Raw genomic sequence first — 27,713 nt, 5'->3', positions numbered from 1 at the left:
GATACATTTTAGTAATAAACAAACCCGTATGTCTATAATCCAGGTGAAAACAGATCATTTTCAGCCTCAGTCCATACTGGGCTTCCAAAGGTAACAGTATTTTGGCTTCTAGCACAGAGGTCAGCTTTGCCTGTGTTCAAACTTCATATGATCAACCTTGCACAGTAATAATCTCTTGCCAGGCTGCTTCTTGTACACTTTTTTTTTTCTTTTTTTTTTTCTTGTACACTTTTAATGCCTCCAGTATTCACCTGTGCTGTCAAGTGAAATTCCAATCTAAACACTGCAATTTATTCGCTGAACTGCTAATGAACACTGGGCTGTCTTCAGGTTTTGCCTGTGTAAAGAAGCTGCTAAGGTTTGATTCTTAGAATTTGCAATTATGCGTGGGTTTCTGCACGTGCATGTAATGCTCATGGAGACCAGCAGAGGGCATCGAATCCCCGCGAACTAGAGTTAAGCACCGCTGCGAGCCAGCGGATGTGTATGCCTGGAACTGAACTTGGATCCTCTGTACAATCAGCCAGAGCGCTTAACCACCGAGCCACCTCTCCAGCTCCTCCTGTCTTCCCCGTCCCCGCCTTTGACGTTAACACCACACGTGTGAAAGAGACCATGCAGCACCTGTCTCTCTGGGTAGGCTTATTTTGCTCAATGTGATCTCCACTTCCACCCATTTTGCTCACAAAGCGACGTTTCTCTCTTCTTCGCGACCACAGCTCCATTGTGCACTCTCACCCGTTGACCCTGAACTTGCCTCATTTTCTTCACCACTCATCTGTGGATGCGCACTTAGGTGGGCTATTCCAAATAACATCCTGATGAACGCTGCCTTTCGGTATGAATTTGGAATCTCCCTGCTGGACTTTTGTTGGGCTGCCACTGGGTCTCAGCAATGCAAACCGCTGACTGCAACTGAGCTTTCTGACTGTTTCATCTGTAACTGAACCTTTGGTACAGTAAGCAGGCAGAAGCTGCGTGTAGATTGGACCTGAGTATTTCCTGCACTTAACTGTGTGTGGGTGCTGTTTCAATAATACCAAATCACAGGGTACTCCTTGGTGTCTTCCTTCCTAACACACACACACACACACACATACACACACACACACACACACACACACACAGAGAGAGAGAGAGAGAGAGAGAGAGAGAGAGAGAGAGAGAAGCTTCACCTTAAAGTGTAAGACCTTGTTCAAACCACTCCCTGGGTTTGGCATTTTGTCTGTTCTGTAGGATGCCTCACATAGATGAGTATATCCCTTTCAAACAGAGGCAACATCATTTCTCCCTCCCCACTGTGCCTAGCTGCCCCTCCTGCCTCATTTCTCCTCCCCTTCTTTCTCTTCATCTTCCTCCTCTTTCTCCTTCTTCTGTGCTGGGATGGAGGCCAGATGTTGCTGGTTAGGGTTTTTGTCAAAGTGATACAAACTGGTGTCATCTGGGAAAAGGGAATCTCAGTTGAGGGACTGCCTCCCTCTTATTGGCTATGGGCAAGTCTATAGGGCATTTTCCTGGCTAATGACTGATGTGGGAGGGGCCAGCCAATGTGTAGGATACCACAGTGGTCAGGTGATCCTGGGCAGTGTAAGAAAGCAGGCCAAGCAAGCCACGATGGGCAAGCCAATAATTGCATTGCACCGTGGTCTCTGCTTTAGCTCCTGCCTCTAGATTCCTGCGTTGAGGTCATGCCCTGGGTTCCCTTCACGATGGACTGTGACCTGTAAGCCAAACAAATCCTTTCTCTCTCTAAGTTGTTCCCGTTAAAGTGTCCATCACAGCAACAGAGAAACAAAGCAAGACACTAGGGCTTTTGCATGGTAGGCAAGGGCTCTGCCACTGAGCACCTGAAGTCTCTGCCCCATGAAGTTGTGGGTGTTGTGTTTAATTCTGCAAGGCTGGGGGTGTGCCCTGGTTACACCCTTTTCTTGTTCCACTGAGCTGCCCAGGACCCTCAAGTACTGATGAAGAGCAGTGAGACCGTGGACAGCCTCCCTCTGTTCCCAGACCAAGGAGAAAGTGCTGAAGTTTTTCTGTCATCTGTAGTATTGGTGATACCTTTTTTGAGGCAGGATTTCAAAGTGTAGCCTTGGCTATCTTAGAACTAGCTATGTAGAGCAGGCTGGGCTTAAACTTACAGGGATCCACCTGCATAAGAGCGATTAAAGGCAAGCATCACCATTGTCTGCCTTTATTCTTTAAGTTTTTGAAACCAGAACATTTATTTTATGACTGATTGTTGAGATCCTTGAGGTGAACTGGATGCTGGAATAGCTGCCCTTTCGGGGTCAGGTGTACTGTTCCTTCACAGGTTCCGTGTCTGAATCTGTGGTAGACAATTTTAGGTGCCTCGCTCCCCTGGTCCTGATAGTGCTTCATCTCTTGGCCTCGACAGTCCAATTATGCTTTTCGCTTTCTCTGCCACTTGGCAGGGTAGCCACATTTGCCATGGGTCTACTTCTGAAGGTGGTAGACCTCAGAGCTGCCGCAGCAGCACAATCCGTGCATCTTACTGTGATGCCCTCCAAAGGATGCCGCTGCTTTCCTCATCCTGCCTCTGCTGCCAGCTCCAATAGCCAGTATGCAGCCTTAATCGCTGAGCACTCTCCTACCCCAGCTCTGCTGAGTACTCTCGCTGCTTCCACTGGGAGAACCACGTGGCTTCTCTTCTTTAGTGTGCTGTGATGGTGCAGGACTTTGACAGTTGGAGCCTCTGTGTGTGTGAGAGAGAGAAATCCCACATGGTCATAATATTCACACTCGGTTGGATTTGATTAGCTTTTTCTGCTTGTTTCTATTTTTTCTTCTTGCTTACTGTTTTAGAAACAGGGTCTCCCTCTGTAACCCAGGTCGGCCTCTGTAGTACTGGGAGTACGGGTGAGCACCAACAGGCCTGGCAGTCACTGGGTGTGATCTGAGGACAATGTGTCCCTTTCTTCTCTTTTCTTTTTCTTTCACCTCTTTGTCTTGAAGCTCTCAGTCATTCTCAGAGCATCTGCACTCCAGGGAAGGAGACTCCTGGAGGGAAGGAAGCAGCTCTGACACTGATGAGATTGTGGTTGGCAGATAAGGTCACAAGACATGTCAGAATATAGACCAGTGGAAATGACATAAATACAATACTTACATATAAAATTCACACAAAAAAATAAAACAAACAAACAAAGAATCCAGACAAAGAATCCTGGACTGTTCCCAGGCCACACCCACCCACAGCAATCTCTTTCTTCTGTTAAGAAAATGGTAAGCCCTTACCCAGAGCCTGTCTGTGACTCTGTAGCCCCTGAGATGACCCAGATGCAGGATTCCAGGAGAGAAAGGCAGGCACATGTCCCCAAGGACATTTACAGGCTCGGATTGCCAGACTCCAGGACTTCAGAGGGCTATGGGTGACACCTCCCCACCGGTTCAGTGGGTACACTGCATCTGGGTGAGCCCTCCTCCTCACTACTCCTGGCAGGGAAAGACCCCCTTCCCCTCTGTGCTGGCTCACCAGAAACCAAAGACAGCCTGACTCCATGACACCTCTCCCCTCCCCTGAGACCTGTAAGAAGGGAAATCGATCTCCCTTGTGGGCCTGAACCCTCATCCGAAGCCCCACTGTGCTGTTTATCTGTGGTGTTGGGATCTGAATGCTCCTCAGAGCCCTCACCAGTCTGTCTGTCTGTCTATGTGTTAATAACTCTTTGAGAAAATCTCTTACCAAAAGAACATTCTACCTCAGTGCCCCTTTGATCCTCGAGCCCCAAATCTTTCAACAATGTGATTGGGCATAGAAAACATGTGCTCCTCAGGTACTCCAATGGAGACTTAGCACTCCTTGATGTCCATGTTTGTAGCACCATCAAAGGACAGTGGGGAAACCGAGGCACTAACAGATCAAAGTCAGATGGCTGGATCCTTGACTACAACCCAGACACTGCAGCATTCCATGCCTTAAACTGAGAACCTCCCTCCCTGTTCTGAAGGTCACAGTCTGGGTGTATGTCAACCTTGGTCTCTCCTTTTTGAAGATTTATTTTACTTTTTGTTTGTTTGTTTGTTTGTTTTCAAGACAGGGTTTCTCTCTGTAGCCCTGGCTGATCTGGAACTCACCGTGTAGACCAGGGTAGGTGTAGACCAGGGTAGCCTCAAACTCATAGAGATCCAACTGCCTCTGCCTCCTGAATATTGGGATTTTTATTTTATTTTTAATAGTGTGTGTGTGTGTGTGTGTGTGTGTGTGTGTGTGTGTCCATGTGTGTGTCCATGTGTGTGTGGGAAGACCAGAAGATGGAATCATCCCTTGGAGCTGAAGTTACGGGAGGTTTTGAGCCACTCAATATGAACTGAACTCCAGAATTTAACTTGAATTCTCTGCAAAACCAACAAGTGCTTTTAACCACTGAGCCATCTATCCAGCCTCCTGACCTCTTTAAGCAAGACTGGACCTTTCATGGGACTCTTGGTCACAAATGCCAGGCAGGTGCTCCGCTACAGAGCCACAGCCCAGTCTCCTGCTGCCAAGTTTGTCCTCTACAAAGACAGATGGGTTGTTTTGTAGCTGTTGTTGCTGCTGTTTTTGTTTCTTTTTTAAAAAGATACACTTTTTATTATTTATACAGAATTCTGCCTGCATGTGTGACTGTAGGCAAGAAGAGGGCACCAGATCTCATTGTAGATGGTTGTGAGCCACCATGTGGTTGCTGGGAATTGAACTCAGGACCTTTGGAAGAACAGCCAGTGCTCTTAACCTCTGAGCCATTTCTCCAGCCCCTTGTCTTTGCTTTTCTAAACATTAATAAAACAATGGGCTGGAGAAACAGTTCAGTTGGTAACATGGTTGCCTTGCAAGCAGGAGGACCTGAATTTGATCCCCAGAGCTCAAGTTTAAAAACAAAAAAGTCCAGGCATGGTGGCACACACTTATAATCCCAGCATTGATGAGGTTAAAGTGAAGGGCTCCCCATGCTTGCTGGCTGACCAGCCTAGCCCCATGTTTCAAAAAGCCAAGTGGACAGCACCCGAGGAACCTCACTGGGGTCAACCTGTGGCCTCCACACTCACACACACACAAGTAAGAACATCCTTCCTCTTCTTGGAATCCCTATCTGAATCCACCACAATCAAAACAAAAGCAAAATCTGCATATCTCCTAAGATGTCCCAGGCAAGATGAACCTCCCTTGACCTCTATTCCTACTTATCTCCATCCCATGAACAGCAAGAGTGTGGTCTCCTCACTCCTGGCACCTGCTGCTTCCACTACCTGCGTGACTTCTTCGACCTCCCTGCACAGCTGTAGGTAGAAACTGCTCACGTGATCACTGCTTTCGCGTTTAGGAAACGGAGGTGTGGGGAGTTGCACAGTCCTGCTCAAGGCTTTCCTAGGCATGCATTGGAACTCATCAGTGTGCCCCTGCTCACGTGGCCCCTGCACAGGCCTGCTCCTAGACTTTTCATTCTTGTCTCCACCTCCCACCACGCACATGCCATTCATCTGACAGTCAGGGAAAAGGTCCATCCAGAAGGACAGCTCAGGCTGGGGGTGTGGCTCTGTTAGTAGCATGCTTGCCTGGAATGTAGAAGGCCCTGGTTTCTATGCCCAGCACCACATGAAATTAGGTATGGTGGCACATACCTGTAATCCCAGCACTTGGGAGGTAGAGGCAGGAAGATCAGAAGTTCAGGCTCATCCTCAACTACATAGTGAGTCTGAGGCCAGTACGGGCCCCCTGAGAACCTGTCTGAAGCAAATCAGACTGAAACCCAGCAGGAACTGAGGTGCTGCCTGTTGACACAACCATGCTCAGCTGCAGCACGATTGGAGCCTGCCCTCATTCACGTGATTGCCTTTCCCTAGGCAAGCAAGGAGCAGGATGGAGACTTCTGGGAAGCCTAGCTCCAGCAATGCACCTGTACCTGAGCCATGCAGGTTGCAAGTTTCCCAGTTCTGACTTGACCATCTGGCACTGGGAGAATCTCATTCAAACTGGGTTCCCCAGCCCACCCTTCTTGCTACTGTGCACAGCCCTCTCCCATTTTGCCAGTAATCTGGCCATTATAATCCACATTCAAGTAGCAAGTAAAGGCAATTTTTGCTGAGTCCTTGCCCCAGGGGACAGGAGCCTTGTTTTCTTCTTTGAGTCCCCTGAGGACTGGCTCTAGCAACTGCTGGTTCAATGGGCTCTAGCAGCCACACCCAGCTTTTTGTTTGAGCTTGGAGCAGACCTAGCAGGCAGGCTGGTCTCCATCTGCGAGGTGACCCACACCGCACACAGCTCTGCTGGAAGGGCAGAGCCACCCATCAGATCTCAAGAAGGAGGTTCCACCATGGCCCTGAGCATCTTGTCTGAGCAGTTCTGCATCCGAAGGCCTCGTCAGGTGACTGGGGTTGGGCAGGGATTGTTTTGGGATGAATGAGAACAGGCAGGAGTCAAGGAAGCCTACCTGATCTGCCCCCCCCCCCCCCAGTGAAGAGGCTGGTACTTGCCCGCCAGGTGAAACCCCAGCCCCTATTCTTCACAACTTCAATGTCCTACCTGACTTGAGGGGTCTGGAGGAGGCAGGCCCCAACTCTCTGCTTGGGTGGCCCTTAGAAATTCTAAAGAAAGGCTCCTTCCACACACCCAAACACCTCAAGCTGAGGGCCTCAGCAGGAGACTCCTAAGATCAGCCTCCGTCTATTGGTGGTATAAAATTAGAAAACAGTCCTCTAAACACAAGGGGATTGGGGAGTCTGCGAAGTTCCTGAGGCATGGTAAAGGATGGTGGACACGCGGGAGGACTTAGTTCTCACAAATAGCAGTTTTATTATACATATATATATAATTTCTGTTTGTGTGTGTGTCACATGAGGACAGGTGCCAGCAGACGCTAGAAAAGGTTGTTAGATCCCCTGGAGCTGGAGTTACAGGTAGCTGTGAGCTGCCTGACCTGGGCCTGGGTGCCGAGAACAGACCTCTGGTCCTCTGATAGATCAGCATATGCTCTTGACCTCACCTTTCCAGTTCCAAGGGTCAGCTTCTCAGCCTAGGCACCCTGAAAAAGAGTGTAGTGGGAATTGTGGATGGTGATCGAGGTGTCCCCTTGAGCCCCTATGTAGGATAAGACCAGTGGGTTTGGTTTCTGGGGACCTTCTTGTGTCCCAGGGAAGGGAAGGGGCACCACGCCCAGGTACACCTCTCAAACAGAAGATTCCCTCCCAAGGCTAGCCTTGCTTACCACCCTACCCTTCTTTGGCTATTTGTGGGGAGGTGTCCCCAGCCCTGGCGCGCAGGTGCCACCCACTTGTCTATACTTAATATTCCTATGCCTCCAGAGCGCTCAGGGGAGGAGGCTCAGGCAGGGACTGGGTCCACAGCACGCCTCCCCAGCAGCCGATCCGCCCTTGGTCCGCCCGGGGTTTTGCGTCCGCCGCGCCCTCCTCCCTCCTCCGCCCTCCGCTCTCTCGCTCCGCCTCGCCTGGATCAGCCCTCTGGTATTTCCTGCTACTCAGCGACAGCTGAGCCCCTCGCGGGCCCACCACGGCCCGGCCCGGCCCGAGCACTGAGCTCAACGAGCACGGTAGGAGCTCCGCTGTTGGGTACCGGGAAGGATGAGGATGGTGGACAGGCCGGGGAAGGCCAGGAGGGACTCGGCAGGCCTGAGAGGTTGCAGGGCCACGGAGCCGGCGTGGGGGTCGGGGAGCACTCACGGGCTGGTCTGGAGAGCTCCCTTGGATGCAGCCGGGTAGACCCAGACAGCAGCCCGAACGGGGAACAACGCCTGGCTGGGGAGTCCGGGTGTGTGGGACTTCTGGGTGGCGGGTAGGGCCCGCGTGTGGGTGCGGCATGCCCAGCCCCGCTTCCCACTTGGTGCGGCTAAAAAGGAGTCAGGACTAGGCGAGTGGGTGGGAGGGTCTGGCTGCCTCCGACCCAGGGAGTGGAGGGGTCTGTACCGCAGCCCAGCAGTAGCAGGGAAGAGGAGTCTAAGAGGTCTTGAAAGATCTTGGGTCTGAGATCTCCGGTCCCTGGCTTGAACCTGGATGGTTCGTCAGGGTCCGCAGAGCAAGTGGCTGCTGACCCCACCTTGCCCTTGGACTCTGTCCACAAATGGCCTACCATAGGACAGGGACCCTAAAGAAAAAGAGAGAGAGCTTGGCATTGTCGAGATGACTTGAGGCTGCACTTGAGGATTTCTGGGGCTGGGGACAGGTCCAGCCTGGCTTTGCCTCCCTCCCACCCCAGGCATCCTGGCTTTTTAGGTCCAAGGCCTTGGAGCCCCAGTTGGGAGTGGCTTCTCGGGACGTAGGTAGACACGCCCTCCAAGACCAAGAGGGGAGGGGGCTTCTTCACCCCTCACCCACCTTGGGCCCAGGCTTGGTCTGACTTACTAAAACCACTGGTTTGAATTTCTTGGCTTTTGCCATCTCAGGGTCTTACCCTGGGACTTGTCACCCACTTGTCTATACTTAAGGATTCCTTAAAGAGCCTTTGGCTCCAGCCACTGCAGGACTCCTTTGCACCTTTGTCAGATCATAGGGGTAGGAGTGATGGCATCAGGGCCTGGAGAAGTGAGCAAGACTCTTGGGGTGGATATTGCACTTTGAGTTTATTTGCCCCCCTTCCCCAACACCCCAGGCAATAGCAGCCAGTGGCTGTCTGTCCTTACAATGTTTTTGCCCCAATCTGTTTGCTCAAGCACCAGCAGAGGTGGAGGTGGGGGAACTTGCTGATGTTTGAACTTGGTGGGCTTCCAGAGGAGCCCAGAGAGCTTTTCAGGTGTCGGATAAATCAGGGTGATCTGGGTAGCAAGTAGTGACATCTGGCTGTCCCTTTCAGGCTTCTCACTGCAGGTCTATTGTCTGCCTGCATGTGTATGGGGCGACGTAGTGGGCCCTTTTAGCACCAGGCCTGGGTGCCAAGGAAGCAAGTGCTTGCGTCTGTCTGGTTTGCCTCACCAGGCAGTGTTTAGAAAAGGGTGAAGCAGCTGGGTGAGGCTCCTCCCCTACAGGGCTGTGCCTTGTCTTGGGGGAGACTGCTGTGCTAAGACCCAACCCCAGCTGTACATCCTGGATGTCAGAGGGGGTCTCCTTCGCAGCCAAGGGGTCTGAGTCCTTCAGAGCTCGGCTCTGGGCTTTCTGCTGAAGCGTAAGGCATCCCTTCCCCCCACAACCCGGTTGTATCTGCCACGCTGAAGATGTCCAGGGTCAGTTTCTCCTGACACTCGGGCATCTTCCAAGAAGCTCTCCGAGCCACAGTAGAGATCCGACATGCCACAAGCAGGGAGGCAGAAGTGGCATATGCTAGGGAGTGTCGGGCCTATCAGCTGTATTGGGGCCTTGAGCCATCTGTGCCTCTGTGGTTCAGCCGCATGCAAGTAGACACATGCCACCCCTGGCGCACAGGTGCTGAGTTCGCTCAAGGTAGTAGGGGTGTGTCCCCCTTCATTCCCATCTATTGTTCGAGAGAAGGGTGGGTCAGAGCGTGAGGCTGCTTTTTGGAAACGAGTGAGAACTGGGAACTTGCATTCTGACACCAAGGTAGTGGCACGAATGACCTGAAGCACAGGGGACTGACTATTGGATTCAGATCCGTCCCTGGGAGCCAGGCAGGTCGTTTGCATCGATGGCAAGACAGCCTAGATAAACACCTTCAGTGCTTAGGGTGGGGCAGGCCCATGAAGCTGGCCTTTCCCCAGGCTTCCCACTGAGAGCCATAACTGCCTGCCCCGGGGTGTCCTGTCACTGTTGAAGGCTGTCCTGTAGGAAAAATACTGTTCCCTAGGAATCCTCATGTGACTTACCAAGACTTCAGCTCAAAGATAAAGAATTCAGAACCTGCCTAGATCCCAAAGGGCTTACCGATCACTCATTTGAGAAGTATGCATAGATAGGAAATGTTGGGCTGGGCAGGGGGGGGCAAGTACAAAGGCCTTGGAACTTCATCATCCTTGCATTACAGTTCCCAAGCCAGGGCTCAGGACCATGCACACAGGGGTAGCTGGTTGCCTTGTGGTGGCATCTAAGCCGAGGGGACTGGCACCAGTCATGGCTTCAGAACAGGGCTCGGGACGCCATTGGGGCAAAACAGAGGCTCCAACTTGGAGTCCTTTGTCTATAGATACAGCTGGGGAATCCTCATCCAAGAGAAAGAATGACGCAAGGCAGATGTAAAGAGAACCAACCCACAGAGGGAATCTCGTAAGGGTGGTAACAGACCTGTGAAATGGGCTGGCGGGGGGGGGGGGGCTTGAAAACTGTTGAGAAAAGCCTCGAAACTATCCAGTCAGACCCCTAGTGCGACCCTGGTTAACACAACCTTACTAAGTTATTCAGGTCACTAAGACATAAGAGAAGGCCTTTACAGTTCAAGATAGGAGCCCGGCTGGCCAGCGTAAATTGACCAGTATAGAAGAGCCTTGGATATACAATGGCCTTTGATACAGGCTCAGAGCCACCCAGGACTTTCCCAGCCTCCCACCTGCCCAGCTCCTGCATGGGACATCATTGTTCCCAGCTCACAGGCTCTCCCTTCCTACACACCTACCTAGTCCTCCAGCCAGCAGACAGTATGCCCTGTATACACATGGACTTAGAGACAGAGGACTTACTCAGTGTCTGTGAGGCTCTGGGTTCTATTCCCAGCACTGCCAAGGGCCAAAGAGGTGTGTGTGTGTGTGTGTGTGTGTGTGTGTGTGTGTGTGTGTTTTCATGTAACTTGACCCCTCAGAGCCCTTCTCTCTATACCATGGGTCTCTGGGTAAGTCTGTGGTCACAAGGGACCCACCCCCTGGTCCCTGCCTTCTGCTTTTACCTTGCCTGAATCCTTGCCCCCAGGGATTCATCTGCACTCCTGGTTTTCTCACCCCAAGGCCTTGCACTGGCTGTACTTACTCTCTGGGGTCAGCTTTCCCCCAGATCTGAACGTGGTGAGCTCCATCTGATCTAGGTTCCACTAAGGTGTCATTTTGAGACTCCCTCTGTCCCTGTCCTAAAGTGCCTGTTTTAAATTCAGTTGCTCTCATGTTTCCTTCTTAGCAGCTTGTAACTATATCTGAAATTACCTTGATTTATTTAATTGGAAGTCTAAATATGCAGAGAATAGTTGGGCCAGAGGCAGCCTGCGGGAGGGTACTGTCACTGAGCATCATTCCCTACTGTCTGAATGTGAGCTCCAGGCTCAGTCCCCAGGGCCTGGCACACAGTCAGCCTTCTCTGCAAATATGAGATTGGAAGAAAAATCCCAGGAAGTGGCTAGTCTGAGGCCAGCTCCCCAGCTTGCCTCCCCAGTATCACGAGGTAGGTGACCTGCTACGGCATTGTGTGTGACCCCTGTCTTCCAGCCTGCAGCCTCTGATGTAGGAATGGCTCCTTCAGGTCAGCCTTGGAGCAGAAGACACCTGTATTCTTATGTGCTGTGTGCAGGTGGCTGTCACCCCTCCCTCAAAGCCAGACAGGAGAGAGAGTTAACTCATCAGAGTTCATATCTTAAGGGAGACTTAAGAGCTGTCTTGCCCACAAGCTGCTGGCTTGGTATGGAGCCATGCAGGCTGCAGTGTCTGTGGGGCACAGTGGAAAACACAGATAGGTACACGGATTGCCTGCCCAGGGAGAATCCAGGCCTCCAGAGCCTGGTAAGAGCAATGCAGAGAGTGTTAGGTGGCCCATACCCTTTGGGGGAACATGAGCAAGAATGCAAGCTGTGGTATCTGGGCCGTGATAGCAGTGAGACCCTACACGCTCTCTGGGTGACTGCAGTGTGAAGAGTTCGGGTCCCTTAAGAGAGGTTCGGGCCTGGGAGGTGGTCTCTTCCAATAGGCCGAGGTGGCTCCTGTCTGAACCCTGCCTTCTGCCTTCTGTAGGGAGGAAGCTATCTCCCAAACTCTGGTCCATGGACCATAGCTGCCCTAAGAGTACATAGGTAGAAGAGCCTGGGGCTGATCACTAGACACAGGGCGTGGGGAAGAAGGCGGCCAAGTTTCTGGCTTGCAGGACCAGCTTTGTGTTAAGCTACATCAGAAAGTCCCCTTTGTTCAGGGGGTTTAGGCCTGTGGGGCAGGGACCAGAGTAGGACATATGTTCCTTGTTCTGGAAAGGTGAGCCAGGACAGTGAAGGGCTGCTCTGGACCACTCTTGGCCCCTCCAACCAGCCACAATCCCAAATGCCAGAAACATCTAGGCCTCTCAGATGCCTGGTACAATTCCTGGGCTCTGAGACCCACAGGGCCTGGGTAGGATGACTGGATGGAAAGGCCCAGCCATGGGAACCTTACAGAAATGTTGTACCCTCAGCATTCTACCATGGTGTCCCTTTGTCTTCAAGTTGCCTGTCCTTGTGTGTGTCACTGGGCTCACATGAAGTCCCAGTATTGGGTACCATCAGCCATTATGTAGTGACTGACTTGTATATTCCCCAAAGTCCCAGTCAAAAATATCTGCTCTCCAGCCATCATCTCCCTTAGCACTCCCACCTGCTGTTTACCACCGGCCTCCTGCGAGCAGACTCCCAAGAGGCCCCTGCTTCTACTCAGGACCCTCCAACTCCTCCCCTTTACAGCTCCCTCTCTGCTTAGCCTCTGGCCCAGCTGTCCTGAGCTGTCTGTGTGGGTGGTAGACACCCAACCTGTGAAGAGGCAGTGATTCCGGGGTGGGGGTGGGGCTTATCTGGACTCCAGTGTTTAGAGTATGCTTGTCATCTACAAAGCTGGGATCCCAGAACGCTGCATCCTCGCATGGAGCAGATCCAGTGAGACCCCCTGATGCGAGGCCTAGAGAACTGGGGTGTCTCTATCTCTGACTCCCACTTGCCTACCAATCAGCACTTTGCTTAGGAACCAGACCTTTCATTATTAGCCCAGGCCTGGGTACCAGAGCTGGTATTCAGTCTCTAAGATGACAGGCAGGGATGGTGAGAGTTCCCAGGCCATTCTGGCCTCTGGAGCACACCCTATCCGTGGGGAGGGCCTGGCAGCTCTGAGTCCTTAGATGCCACCCTCGTGCTCCAGAGCTCCACATGCCTAATCCTGAGCCCTGTTTCTCCAGCCCTTCCCAGGCTTCCCTGGGTAGTTCCCCAGCTTTCATATGATGGGGCTCCAGGAATGAAAGGTTGCCCTTCACCTGGCCTCAATGTCTCCGTTCTTAAGGCTCCTCCACCTGACACTGCACCCTAATCAGCAGATCTAAGGACTCCTGATGCTCAGACAGGAACTTAAGAGTGCAAGTGGACATGTCCAAAGCAGAGGTTCTCCACGGAACAGCCCTTACCTCCTGCCACTGCTCTTTAAGCCATTTTCTATCACTAGAGTCACAATATGTTTTATGCACACACGTTTCTGTTTATTCTAAAGAGTTTGAAAGCTGCTCCTTCCTCCTTCCTCCAGCTGGCACTCACACACTGGCACAGACAGATGCATCTTCAGCATCATTCAGCATTTTTGAGTCTAGCTTCTGCGCATTGCAGCCTTGTATGGCTTCCCCATGGCTGATATACGAGAGGTAAAGCCCACTTAACCGTAACCCTCCCTACCCTACTATCCTGCAGTCCCAGGACCAGGACAGAGTGGAAAGGACAGAGGCAGATGTGAAAAGCAGACACCAGCATGAGCCACAGACCTTTACCTGATGCCCTCTGGCATTCTTTGACCTCTGTGGGCAGAGGGAGAGAACAGCCAGCCTTGAAGGGAGCCCTCACCCACTGTGGTGCGGTGCTGGGTTTCCACTTTGGGCCTGGCACCTGCAGGAACGCGTGGGCCCCAGCTGCTGGGAGGCCTAGATTCTGCCTCTGAATAGAAACAGAATGACAAGTCCCTGGAAAGCAGGTCCCCAAAGGGCAGGCGAGGCTGCTGGGAAGAGAAGGGCACTTGGCTACATACTGATGGGGAATTTGGAATGTAAAGAGGCTGTTGCTTTGACCTAGAAATTCAGCCCCAGCATGTTAACCCAAGGGTAAGGCTGCTTGGGGCAGGGCTTGGTTGCTGGTCTCAGTGGCCACTATTGGTCATTCTTGCTGGCCAGGCAGGTAAGCTGTTATAGAAGGTCTTGGAAGACAGGGGACAGTAGACTTCCCTGTTGATGACTGACACCTGAGGGGTGGTACTGGTATGCACAGCCTTGATGGGCTGCTTAAGAGTGGCTGTCAGCTGGTCCAGTCTCCTTGAATCCAAGCTGGTGGGACCTGCATCCTTGCTGCCTTTCCTTCCCTGTAGCCCAGCGGGCTCTTTCCCAATACAAGCCCTCCCTGGTAGTGCCCACCATAACCAGTGCCCACCTTCCCAGGAGAACTTGAGCTAGGCAGCCTGGGCCACTTTTTCTATAGTCTCAATCAGAAGGTAGAGGAGTGAGGCACGTGGTCCCTGGTGGCTGGGAGCACAGCCACCCTCATACGACTCAGGGCAGGTGGTGCCGACGGCCATGTGGCTGTTCAACCAGACTGAGCACAGGCCCGGCTCTGCTGACCCACGCTGAACATGGTACCGGCTTAGCTGGGCCTCTAGCTGCCTGCATCTCTCTATCCTCACAGATGTCCTGCCTTAGCTGGAAAGCCTGTCCCTGTCTCTGTCTGGGACATTGACCCCGGGTTCCCAACAGATGTATAGTAGATGTTTGAGCTGGTCTCAGCACCTAATGCCTGGCTTACATTAGCCACGTCTCCTGGGCACCCACATCTGACGAGCCCAGCCAGTTTCTCACAGTGGCCCTTCATCAGTCTAACTCAATGTCCCTTCCTTCCTTTCTTTTGTTTTGTTTTGTTTTTAAGAAAGAGTCTCACCACTACATGTCTTGGCTGTCCTGGAACTCCCTGTATAGACCAGGCTGGTTCTGAGCTCACAGAGTGCTGTCTGCCTCTGCCTTTTGGTTGCTAGGATTAAAGATGTGTGCCACTACACCCAGCCCTTTCCTTCCTGGAAAAAAAGAAAAAAAGCTGTTTTGGGGGTGAGGAGGAAACATGCCACAGTACATTGGGGGGTCATAGGGCAGCCTGTGGGAATTGGTTCTTTCCTTCCACCATGTAGGTTCCAGGAATTTAATTTAGGTCATGAGGCTTCTGGGAAAATGCCTGTCTTTACCAAGTGAGCCATCTCACAGGCCTCCCTTATGCCCCTTTCAGGCGGGTCCAACCTGTGGCCCCTGCACCTCATTTGGCCGAGGATTATAAGGAACACAGCCCAAGACAAAACCATAAGGTTTACTTAAAACTTTGGAGTAAGGCATGGGTTTGGTTTTGTTGTTGTTGTTTGTTTTCTTTGTTTTTGTAATTCAGTTGTGTGGTTCTCCAGGGTGAACTTTGTAGCACTGTCCGATCCCAGTGTCAAAGGTCAGAGACACCTACTTGAATGGACTAGGATCTCCCTGCTGCTGACCCCACCTTCCTTCTATCCAGGCTTATGGTCCCACTCTTCCCTCTCTCTAGCCAGCGTCACATGGTTGCTGTGTGACATGTCTGTGTGGTTTAGGTGTCTGGCTGGGCACAAAGGCATATGGACTCTGGATTGTTAGCCATGAAGCTCCCACCCCAAGTGGCTCTGATTGTTCAGACTTTAGTCTGTGAAATGGGCCAACATGTTGCCAGGCTTGTAAGGATGCTGAGAAGACTTGGCAACAGCATGAACTATGATGAGTGTAGGCCTCAGCCAGGACACAGTTCTGTTTAGAGATGACAGCAGTTCTCAGAGTGGGGAGAAACACTTCCTTTCATTAATAAAAAAAACCAAACAAACACATTGATTAATAATTAAACATCGGGGGCTAGAGAGATGGCTCAGAGCACTGCCTGCTCTTCCAGAGGTCCTGCGTTCAATTCCCAGCAACCACATGGTGGCTCATAACCATCTATAATAAGATCTAGTGTCTTCTTCCTGGCTTGCAGGTGTATATGCAAACAGAACTTTGTATACATAATAAATAAATAAAACACATATTAAAAAATAATTAAACATCATGAAAGCTTTAAACAGAGAAACCATATAAACTAAAAGAAGCCATGCCAGCCTTGAGAGTCATAGTGTACCAGCTTTATCAAGGCCACCGTGTTTGTCTGTATTTGCTTCAGGTTGGTTCTGAGAGATCAGAGTCATGCTGCTGAGGGAGGAAGGGAGACCACTGTGTAGTCCCTTCAGCTTCGGTACCTTTCTCAGGGACTACAGCCCCATGCTTTCCAAGTGGGCATTCCCAGGCATGCTTTTAGTGCCTTTGCTGTTGGATGATGGACCTTCATGAGCAGACGCCGTTCTCTGCCTTCAGCTTGTGCGCTGTCTAATGTCAATCTGTTGTTGTTTTGGTTTTTGAAGACAGGGTCTCACTCTATAGCCCAGGCTGACTTAGAACTCACTGCGTTCCTCCTGCCTCCGCCTCCGGAGTGCTGGGATTTTATTCTACTTATCCCTTCCTTCTGCTTGCATCTAAGAACCTACAGAAAGTGCTGCACAGCCTGGGCAGCTGGCCTCTTTGCTGTGTAGTTACGGAGCCTCCTGTTTCCCTTGCTTTGTGTGGGTATGTCTAGTTTGCTTCCATTCTCTCCGGCTGGAATACTGTGTCCAGGTGTCCTGGGGTGCATCTGTAAAGATCTTCTAAGGGATGGGTGGTTAAAGGGTGCCTATCAGCAGCCCATTGGGATGCTGATTACATTCCAGCTGGTTACTTTCCAGCTGGAGTGCATTCCTGATACTCCTGATACTCCACCTACCGCACGCCTGCATCTATTGTCTGAGAAGACTCCGATTCCTCTTATTCTTTTAGAGAGAGGGTTTTAGAGGGAGTGTGTCCCCAGCTTGCAGAAGAAAAGCTTATTCTCACAATGGCTCGCCAGGCCCTCCAGCATTTCTAATTGGCCAATACATTTTGTTAATTAACTCCTCCCCCCCCCCAAAAAAAAAAAAAACTGGTCTGACCTTCCCTGAGGCCCTCAGACTCCAGAAGGGTAGAGTCTGGCTGATGGAGCCAGTGACAGCACAGGGTCCACTGTTGCCTATGGTGCCAGATCGCCTTTCACGTGTGTCTGTGATGTGATCATAGCCTTCTGTACCCATGAACGCATAACAACATTCGCAGCATTTACCTGTAGCCGTTTTTTGTCTGCCCAGAAAGCCCAGGCTCAGCTGGCCATGCATCAAGCTTCAGATGAGCATGGTGACCCAAGCACTAACCACTCGGGGCTCATACTAGAAGAGCAAGCAGGAAGTCTGTTGTCTCATGCACAGGGCCAGCAAGGCTCCACAGACAAGTCCTGTCATTCACTGGTCATTTCTACCATAGGGCTGCCTGCCCCCTGTCAATCATAGATTCCCAGGCTGGGATCTACAAGCTAAGAGGGCCATTAGGAATGTGCCTCTCCTAGGTACTTTCTGCCTCCACTGTGCCAGGAGATCTCATACCCCTAAGGCCCACTCTCATGCCCTTCACTGGCAATGAGGGGTCTCTGGTCTTCCTTGGGCGCCCTGTATTTCCCTTATCAGGTATTGTCTGTAGACCCTGGTAGAGTGCCCTCAACACCCTTAGACAGTTGAGGCTCCCAGGGTCCCTGACACTCCTGCAGATGCTGCATACAGAAGAGGAGGGAGATACCCTAGAGCTCCCTGCTGCCAGAGCCTGTGTTCTCAGAAGCTCAGTCAAGAATTCCAGTGCAGTGTAAGGGGAAAGCTGGAGGCTCCTCCCAGACAGCCATGGTGGACAACTGCCCATCCCTTGTGGTCTGGCCACGTGGACCACTTGGGAATTTTTCCCAGCTTGGGTCTGTGTCACTCGGCAGCCTGAGCTTCCCGTTAGTATAAACTGCAGCTTAATGAATGACCGCTCACAAACAACCACCCTCACCCTGTGCGTTATTTTTAACCTGTGTCTGTTTTCCCATTTATTTGCAAACCTCGCCTGTGTGGGGAACGTGCTGTGTATCTTCAGCAGGCTCCTATGCCCACTAACATCCTCCCTGGGGCCTTGTGCCAGTGAGCATGCTGGTGTTTGCCATTAGCCATGGTGGACCCTAGGAGCTTCTTCAGGCCACTGGGGCTTTTTCCCAGATCTCACTGCTAACCCTACCTGGATATAAGCTTTGAACTCAGTTTCATACTTAGCTGTAAAGGCACCCACTGCTCAGCTCCTTGTAACCTTAAGGTGCATACGAGGAATAACCCTCGTCCTGCCAGCTGTGGTGGCGCATACCTTTGGTCTCAGCATTCAGGAGGCAGAGGCAGAAAGATCTCTGTGAGTTCAAGCCCAGCTTGGTCTACATATCCGGTTTCAGGCCAGCCAGGGCTAGCTACATAATGAAACCCTGTCTTGAAAAGAAAAGAAATAAAGAACCTATTTCCTGTGATTAGGGTCATTTTATAGGCCCTTTTGGCTTTTTGTTGTTTTAATTATTTACTCTTTAAGAACTTTTTTGAGGGTCCCGGATAGCCCAGATTGGCCTCAAACTTACTATATAATTAAAGATGGCCCTTTACTCCAACCCTCCGCTTTCTGTCTCCTGAGTGCTGGGATTGCAGGCAGGTACCACCTCACGTGTTTATGAGGTGCTAGGGATGGAGCCCAGGGCTTCAAGCATGCCAGGTAAGCCCTCTACCCACAGCCACATCTCCAGCCCTGGAGGACTTTTAGTGACTAACCTCTGTGTGTGCTTAAAATAACTCTAACCAGTAGACAATACTGTCATCTCCTCTTTACAGATAGGCACACTGAGGCTCAGATTTGACAGGAGCTTCCCCAGGTCACCACTACATACAAGGCAAGGGTTGGAATCAGCACAGTGTGGCATCTCCCACACAGTGATTCTTGGCCATAAACCCAAGGCCTAGAGACATGCCACAGTGTTCTATAATAGCGTCTATGCTGCTGCTGGGCTCCAAACTCCTTAAAACTTCCTGTGGGAGGAGCTATGTCCACTGTTGCCTGGGAAACCAGATAAGTGGTGGTGTTAGAAGTGTGAGCAAGGCTTGAGAGCTTGTTTGGAGGTTCTAGCAGGGGAGCCTCAGCCCAAGAACCATCCTTCTCTCTTCAGGGAAGGTCATCCTCTTGGACTGAGCATCGCAACTTCCTGAGGGACATACATAGAACCATGAGGGAGGAAGGGAACATCTGCCTACTTGGCCAGACAGCTGAACCCTGGTAATCAATGGGGTGACAGATGTTGGAGAGATGATTCAGTGATTAAGAGAACTGGCTGCTCTTGCAGAGGACCTGGGTTCCATTCCCAGAACCCACACAGTGGCTCATAACTGTCCATAACTCTAGTTCCAGGGGTCCTGATACCCTTTTCTGATCTCTGTGGGCACCACACACACACACACACACACACAGCAAACGGGAACATGAAGGCAAAACACTCACAATAAAATTTTAAAAAATTAAGATGTGAGCAAGCCAGCCATTTCCAGCAGGTGCCATCAGGAAGCTATGGGACTACTCAGTGGGGAGCAAGACCTCAAAGCAGCCTTCCTGTTTATGGCTGCTTCCAAGCCTTGTCCTTCCTGGGGTCAAGACTGAGTGCCACATTCGTGATCAGAATCCTGCACAAACCACTGTGACTAGCAACCATGACCCCCAATTAGCAGATGCCCTTCCTGCCATATAATAGGCATAGACCAAGTCTAAAGGACCTTCCCTGCCTCTCGGAGGCAGAGAGAGTTCAGAGCCAAGCAATGTGGAGATAGTTAAAGATCCACAGTATTGAGCTGGACTGCATTGGAGACCCTAGGGAACTGTGTAGGGTGAGGAAGCCTTGGAGGAATGTGGCTGAGCACGATGCATTAATCTGGGGCAGTCACAAGCTACTACTCAGTCCTGTCCATGAAGGAATGGCTTAAGGTGACCCAGCCACTTAGGTCTCACTCTCTAACCCAGGCTAGCCTCAAACTCAAGATCCTCCTGCTTCAGCTTCCCAGGTACAAGTATGTGCCCTTGGGCCTGGCTACCATTTTGTGTGCCATTTGGCTAACTAAAATCACTAAATTTAGGAACACAATACCTGCCGGTACTGTAGCCACTCAGTGCTTTATTATCTGTCTTTGGTTTGTAATGTTTGAGAGTTGTTCTGTGGTCTATTTATTTCCTTTTTTTTTTTTTCTGTATAGTGCAGGCTGGCCCCACATACTCTGGGGTGCTGGAACGGCCTCCTGAACAAAGCTCATTCACCATGGGCTCTGCCAGGACCTCTAACAGATAGAGGGATAGAGGGAGGAGCAAGGTTGGAGGCATGAAAGCCAGACTGCTCCTCCTCAGCAGCATCAAGAGTCTAGAGGGTATCAAGGACAGGTCTCATGTTTCCCTGACATGAGAAACTAGGTGGGGTTGAGGCCACCCAAGCTGCCAGTGTCATCAGAAAATGCAGGTGACCGGGACACATCTAGAAGAGAGCAAAGCAGGGACTTCAAGGGCAGGTTCTGGGAGTTCTGAATATGAGGCTTTCCCTAGGAGCAGCAGTTAACCAGGCGGGGCCCTGCACATCTGCAGAAATCAGTCTGCTTCCTGATTGCTAGGAACCCAGCCATCCTGGTGTGCATGCTGCCTGAGACCCATCCCCACTCCTGGGCACGGGGTGCACTGGCTGTACCACCAACACCCCTCTGAGGATCTTGATTTCTCACCTGGGTCCTGCCAGGCAGGTGCGGCAGTGAATTAAGGAGGAGCAGGAGACATGAATAAGTACTACTAAGAATTAGGATGAGAACTCACCTCCAGCCACTGTTCTTTGTGTGGAGAGGACGGGTCCTGTTTGGGGGCCCGCAAGATGGAACCGGTCACATAGACTGGGTTTGCGTGCCGCAATGGGTCACCACACAAGGTGGTGGCTTTCTCAGGCCTTTGGGTTGCTGAGAGCAGAGGCTTCCAATACCATGTATGTGGATAGGAAGTGTCCACTCCCTTCCAGGGTTCCCCCACCTGGTCTGCTGTCATCCTGGGCCACCCCCACAGAGAACCAGACACGGGACATCAAGACAATAGAAATTCATTCTTGTGTAGTCTTTCCTCAGGCTGTGGATGAGGGTAGGCTGCCTCTGTGGACCAGAAGAGAGGAACCTTCCTCCTTCTTTAGAGTCTGGAGACCCAGGGTCACTAACCTTCCTGCATCTTCACATCCCTCTCTGCTCTGTGTCTGTGTCTCTGTTCTGTATCTCAATAGGACCCCAGGGCTTCTAGTGACCTCTTAACTGATTAACTGATTAACTCTTAACTGACACCCCACTCCCCGAAACACATACTCTTGATTAAGACTTAGATGTATGTTTTAGAGAGACAAAACACCCTTTCTGTTCCCTTAGGCAGTGGTCAGGGAATTGGTGGAGAAAGAAGAAAGCAGAAGTGAAACCTGCTCACAGCCACCATCAATCCTCCCAGCCCTTAGGTCCAGAACTGGGATGGGAATGACCACTCAAAGGAGCGAGACCAAGGCTGCCCTAGTAGGGCAGCTGGTGAGGAGCCAGGAAGGAGGGCTGATGTGACTGATGGGGAGATGTTCCCAGAAGGGGAGGTAGCTTGAGGGATCTTCCACTTCACCTTGTTGGGCACAGGCCGTAAGCCTCAGCATCCCACACTGTCTTGTCTCAGAGACCTGAGCTTGCTTGTCCCTCCTGGCCCCCACTTCCGTGTTAAGTGCCAGCCTGGCCATCTTGCATGTACTCTGGGGGTCTGGGTCACTGCTTGCCCATCAAGGGCCTCCTGGGCTCCTCCTAAGATCTGGGACACTTAGTATGATCCTGTGCCCCAGAGGACAACCTGGGAGGGAACAGCAGCCATTGCATCAGCATGTTTACTTGGGAACGGAAAAACAGTCTTCCAAAAGCCCTTGTCCAAACAAGGAAAATCAGACTGTACTGTCTGTTCCCTGGGGGCCCAGGACTCTACTCCTGAGACCAGGTCTTCACTGGCTCTCTGTGGAGGATGCTGCCTCAATTGCCTCTCACGACCACGCAGCCCCCTGCCCTCAACACAACAGCAGAGCCCTCTAGCAGGGAACTGCCACCCTGAGAAAAAACAGAGGCCCCTGGCTCAGGTACTTGGACACCTCTGATCTGACGCACACACAGAGGCTTATGTGTCCCTGCGTGTCTGTGTGTCTGTATGTGTGTGTGTGTGTGTGTGTGTGTGTGCGCGCGCAGTCAGGAGGGTGGGAGAGAAGAAGCAGGAAATAAGGATCTTGCACTACCATACAGAGCTCAGCAGTAATGGCTCCCAGGTGCCTGCCACCAGAGTGAGGTTGTGGCCACCTCTTGACAGTCCTTAGGAGAGAGATTGTTTGATGATCAAGAGGCAGATAGACCAGGCAGGGAGGCTATCTGTCCTGGAGTATACCTAGGTGCTAGGATGGGGCCTCCAGAACCAGAGGAAGCCCATAACTTTGCCCCTTTTGTTTATAGAGTGAGCATCCTGGCAGCACCTACTCCTTGTGACCCCAGCACCAATTGAGGGCACGGGAGCCTAGGCTAGCCATGCACCTTTGATGGAAGAGCCCCATACTGCTGCGACTTTGGCTGCCTCTGTGGCTGCTGAGGCAGCTGTGGGTGCTGTGGTGGCTACTCTGGCTGCCATGGCTACCATAGCTGCCAAGGCTGCTTGCTACTTGTTCTCTGGGCTGGTCCCACGCCCTGAAAAGCCTGTGACTGAGGGATTGCTGAGGCTGGAGGAGTGGAGCTGTGGTGGTACCATTTCAGGGTAGACATGAAAAAAGGGACCTTGGGCATAGGTGCCCCAGGACCCTGACTCTGCTATATTTAGGCTTCAGGAGCCTTTAGCAGGGCATGGCCCAAGCCTGGTCTGGGTAAGGTGGGGTTGGCATAATAGTGGAAACAGAGAAAAATACGGGAGCCTGGCAATAGGAACCCAGGCTGCCATTTCCTATGCACACTCTGGACATGAGCTCCTTTATCCTGTTCTGCTACAGTTCCTGCACCCCTCACTCCTTACTGGACTTGGCACTGGCTCTACAAAGGTATTTTTTTCTAGGCTTAGCCTCCTTTCAGCCAGTCTTCATTTCCATGGGTAGGGCAGAATGATAAGCTAGCTGATCCTCACCCCAAGGTCTCCACCAGACCCAGGCCCCAGAAGTAGGGTGTGGGGTAATTTCCCCCCAAATATACCCAAGCCCTTATCCCTGGTGCCTGTGAGGTTGCTCTCACATGGAGAGGGCCTTGCATGTATAAATGAGAGTAAGAGGTATGCCTTAGAGAAATAATGAGTCATCAAAAGAAGAGGCACACAGATCCTTGGAAGATAGAGCTGCAAGCTCGGAGATGCCAGGGTACCAGAAGGTGCAAAGGCAGGCAGGTCCTTCTCTGGAGTCCTTGGGGGCACTATGATTCAGCTGGCTACTTGATTTTGCATTTGGGGCCTCTAAAGCCTGGAACAAACAAACCTTTAAGCTATTGTCCTTGGTTCTTTATTAAAGCTGCTCCTCTCAGGGGAAGCTGCTGTCAAGGCCAAGGAAGGCCTTGCCTCTCTCCAACTAATTTTTTTTTTCCACCAGTAGGAGGCTGGGGTCCTGGGTGTAATGTGCTTGGAAGGCTTCAGTTCTGGGGCAGGGGTCCCCAGTCACAGGGGAAAGGCAGGAATAGTGGGCTGTCAGCAACACACTTCAGTAGCATGTGGGGTTGAGAGTGTGGTGTGGCCAGGGCCCCATCCCAGGTTCTACAACACAGCCTGCAAGTGCTGGCTGCGTCTCTCTCTCTTCACCTGTCGCCTATTGCTCACGGGGCCTGTGGCTGTGCTTCTGGTTTAGAACTTGTCATTCCAGAGTGTGACCAGTATGTCAGCGTACAGATCCAAATTTAGGACTGCGAACGTTAAGGACGAGACATGCTTTCTCGCCTCTCCTCTGGAACTGTTTCTCAGCCCTGATAGCTCCGGGGTCTTAGGACATCCGGGGAGGGGGTATCTCTGGACCCCTCTGTGTCTCAGTACTAGTGAACTGGCTAAGCAGTCATGGCAAGGGACTGGCTGTCCCTTGTGGTTTCCTATTCCCTGGGATGGGTGGTGAAATGACCAAGGGTGTGTCCTTGAAGTGGGGAGAGAGTTATCTTTGATTTATCTGAGTATCAGAAGGAGCCTCTTCGGGAAGGGCTGCCTTAGGACTTCTGGTGGGTTCTGATGAGGAAGAAGAGAGGGCAAAACTGGGCTAAGAAGATGGAGGAAGAGCTTCTGTGGCCTCTGGAACCTGCCAGGGAGGGCGTGCCAAGCCCTCCATAGAGATAATCCAGAATGGACAGGCTCTATGGTCAGTCCACTCTTCTGCCTGAAAAGCCATGTACCTTTGGGATTAGGGAGTGAGTTCAGGGTCCTATGCATGCAGAAAGCAGAAGCAAGGCCCACCCCTCACACAAACACTGTCCCTGCCTTGGTAGGGTGTGGTGGAGAATGGCACCTGGCAGGGCTGAGCCCCGCCCACCTGTCAGAACTGCCTGTAGCTCTCACTGTTTGTAGCTTTCACCTGACTGACAGAACCAGTTTCTCCACAAAGAACAGGGAAGGGCTGGCTAGTTTGTAACCCACAGCACAGGGTATGATGACCAGGATTGTCACAGCTGCTTATGAATGAGGGTCCCTGAGGAAGTCCCCCTCCTGCATCCACCTGTCACCTCTCACGTGCTCGGAGCCTCAGCATCAACCCCGGTAACTGAGGCAATAAGAAGGGCTGAGGGCTGAGGCCCCAGCCTTGTGAGACCCTGGCCTCAGGTGAGTACAAGACGTGGGGCTGGCAGAACAGTGGTGCTCTTAGCCCTGAATCAAATGGAAGGAATCAGTTGGGTTCTATTTTTCCCCCCTGTGCCTCAGTTTCACTATCTGTAAAATGGAAAGGAAATAACCACCTAGGGTGAAGCCTGAGGGAGGGATGTAGGTGGGGACCCCTAAGCAGTGGAGAATGGAGAGGGGTCCTGTGTTCTTGAAGGGAACAGAGCAGGACAAGGAGGGAGGTGGTCCCCTAGGTGTCTTCACCCAAAGCTCTTCTCTTGGGCTATGCTAGTCTGGTGCTCTCCATAGACACTGGCAGTCACTGTAGAGGATTGCTGGACCCAGTGATGCTTGTCCCAAACAAACTAGCCACATGACTCTGTGTGATTCAGTGCTCACTTGTACCTGGATAGCACATCTGTCTAATGAGAGAAGGCAGAAGAAAGTACCAGAAGCCTTTGGACCCTTTCCCCCTTTCTTCCTTTTTTTTTTCTTTCCTCATTTTATGTGTATATGCATGTGTGCATGTATGTTCTTTCATACTGCGGGTACATGTGAATGTGTGTATGTGTGCGCGCACTTGTGGAATCCTGAGGTTGATCTCAGAATCACCCTTGATTGATCTTCCACCTGTTTTTTGAAGAAGGGTGTCAATCAAACCCAGAGCTGGTGGGTCTGGCTAGTCTTAAGAGCCAGCTTTCCCTGGAAAGTCCCTCTCTGCCTTCTGAAACTGGAATTACAGCTTCAGAATTACACCCATTTGGCATTTACATGGGTTTTTGTGGACCCAGACTCTGGTCCTCATGCTGGAATGGTGAATACTTTAACCCCTGAGCTGTCTCTAAATCTTCAGGGTCTTTATTGCTTCAAGCACCCAGGATCCTGCCGACTGTGGGCAATGAGGAAGCAGAGAAGAAGGGGAGAGCCTGCTGCCTGCCTGGCATCTGCCATATTCAGCAAGCAAGGGCAGGAGTGCAGGGGTGGCTCCCGAAAGAGCTGTTGATGAGACTGAGCTTGCCAAACCTAGGTGCCCAGAGACAGCTTCGCCCCGTGGGTAGTTTGCTTTTCACGGTGTCACCCTCTCCCCTTGCCAACCCCAGCTGTGTTGAAACTCCCTAGTCCTGTGTGTGCTCCTGGCAAGAATGACCAGGCCCTTCTGGAAGCCTCTCGTGGGGTGTACAACAGAAGGGGGCTGTGTGGCTGACCCCACACACTAGGGCAGAAGAACACGTGGGGGCTGAAGCTTTGCATGGAGGAGGCCAGAACTCTGGCTACCTTTAGGTGAGAGAGAACCCACATGGGCAGGGGCCTCTCAGGTCGAGTCACACTCCAGCTTGCCTAGGGCACATCTACGCAGGGTTATAGCTCATGGGACCACGGGCCTCGGTTTACCCCTTAAGCAAGTAAGGAAGCCATTGCTCATTGCATCAGGGGCGGTTATTATCTCCCCAGACAAGAAACCTTGTTTCTTAAAGAGGAGGGAGTCTAGGGGATGGGGAGAAGACAGTTTCCCACAAGCTAGGACCAGACCAGCAAGTAGTTATAATGCGCTTAAGGCCAAGTGGACACAAAGGAGGCAGCTGCATGGTGGAACCCCAAAGGAATGTGTCCTTGGGAGTTCGCCTGATGCCTTTTGAATAGTTGGTTATCGGTTTTAAGTTCCACTGCAGCCGAGAGGCACAGCTCTGTGAGTCTTTCCTCAGCCCTCTCCGGCTGGGATGGTACCAGAGGACAGGGAGGCAGGAGGCAACCTTGAGACATCCTGTAGTATATGGTGCAAACCTTTTTGGCCTGAGCTGGGCCTGGCACAGGACTAGAACTTGATGTCTACCAGCCCCAGCCCCTAAGTACCACGAGGGCCTGAGTGGGCACATCTGATGAGGGTATTATTCAGTGGGCTAGCCTCCCCCACGGTACTTCCAGGCTCACACATCTTGACACTTAGCAGCTACAATTGAAGAAGAAGCAACTGTGGGGTGTCTGTCTCCAGCAGTCACTTCTGGCATGGGCCACACGCCAAGGTCAATACAATTTGTGGACCAGCCACAGGACCAGCTGAAACCGTGCATAGAGGTATGAAGAGACCCTCACTCCACCTTGCTCCCTGCCATCAGGCCAGTCTGGCTTTGTTATACCCCACAAGTGGGGTAGCTCCTGGCCATTCGGGCACCCAGGTAGCCCCAGATCACGTGATAGGGCTGGTATGGGGGCAGCAGGCAGCAGAGGTCCCTCTGGTGACCTCTTTGGTCTCAGACACCAGACTCACACAGCCATCCAGGTGACCTACCATCTCAGAGAGCGTGGCTTGCTGGGTTCTTCATTCTGCGTGAGAGGCAGAAGCCATGTCCAGAGTCCAGACAGGCCCACCATATCCAAGAAGCATGAGCCTTCCCAGGGCAGAAGTCCCCAGTAAGGGTGGGGTGAGCAGTGGAAGAGAAGCTGGGGGTGTCTGGGCTGAGTACAGGCCTCACTGAACAAGCGCTGACAGTCATTGCCCTTTGGACATCGGGTCCCTGATGCTGCTAGGGAGGAAGCAAGAGACACTGGCTGCCTTGCCTCCTCCAGTCTTCCTGTGGTCCATCCAGGTAGTACAACCTACGTGGGCACAGTGAGGGGCTAAGCCAGATAAGCAAGTAACTCCGGGCGGCATTCACCTGGCTTTCCTGCTAGATGACGCAGGGACAGTCTCCTGTCTCTCCATCAGTCCCCACCCAGGGTAGAAGGTGACCTGCAGAGCCGTCCCACTGGTGGTGGCATACATGGTGAGTCTGGGCTGAAAGCGGAGCAGAGTTCTTGACCCCTGGTAGGCCCCTCTCCCTGGCTGCACTGTCCCCGCCCTTTCTCTCATCCTCCATGGTCCCTCATGCCAGCTTGCATAACCACTGAGAACATCATCCCTACCGCAGTTTATATCCAAAATCAAAGGCTCCTCTCAGTTGGATGGGGCCAGCGGGACATGGTGAAGACAGGCCTTTTAAGTGATAGCTGTTGTCATTCTATAGTCTACCAATTCTCCAGTGACTATGTAGGAAGCTGGGCTTGTAGGCCACATTCCTCCATCCCTGAGCTGGTTTCAAGGATTGGAGCCCCAATAGCTT

The 27,713-nt window shown here is 51.9% G+C and overlaps 1 protein-coding gene across 3 annotated transcripts in view; it reads left to right on the top strand.

The window, feature by feature from the left end:
- Osbpl5 (oxysterol binding protein like 5) overlaps positions 1-27,713 on the top strand; it is a 68,716-nt gene that overhangs the window by 10,128 nt on the left and 30,875 nt on the right. Inside the window, exon 1 of one of the 3 annotated variants that reach the window (XM_021633919.2) lies at positions 7,352-7,544. The exons of the other annotated variants lie outside the window; for them this stretch is intronic. The gene's annotated coding sequence lies outside the window, so the exon portion shown is untranslated. Of the gene's footprint in view, positions 1-7,351; positions 7,545-27,713 lie in introns of those variants that run through there. 3 annotated transcript variants of the gene reach the window in all.

This window comes from Meriones unguiculatus, chromosome 1, assembly GCF_030254825.1.
Source record: "Meriones unguiculatus strain TT.TT164.6M chromosome 1, Bangor_MerUng_6.1, whole genome shotgun sequence".
NCBI lineage: Eukaryota > Metazoa > Chordata > Mammalia > Rodentia > Muridae > Meriones > Meriones unguiculatus.
This window is presented reverse-complemented; position numbering and strand designations above follow the sequence as displayed.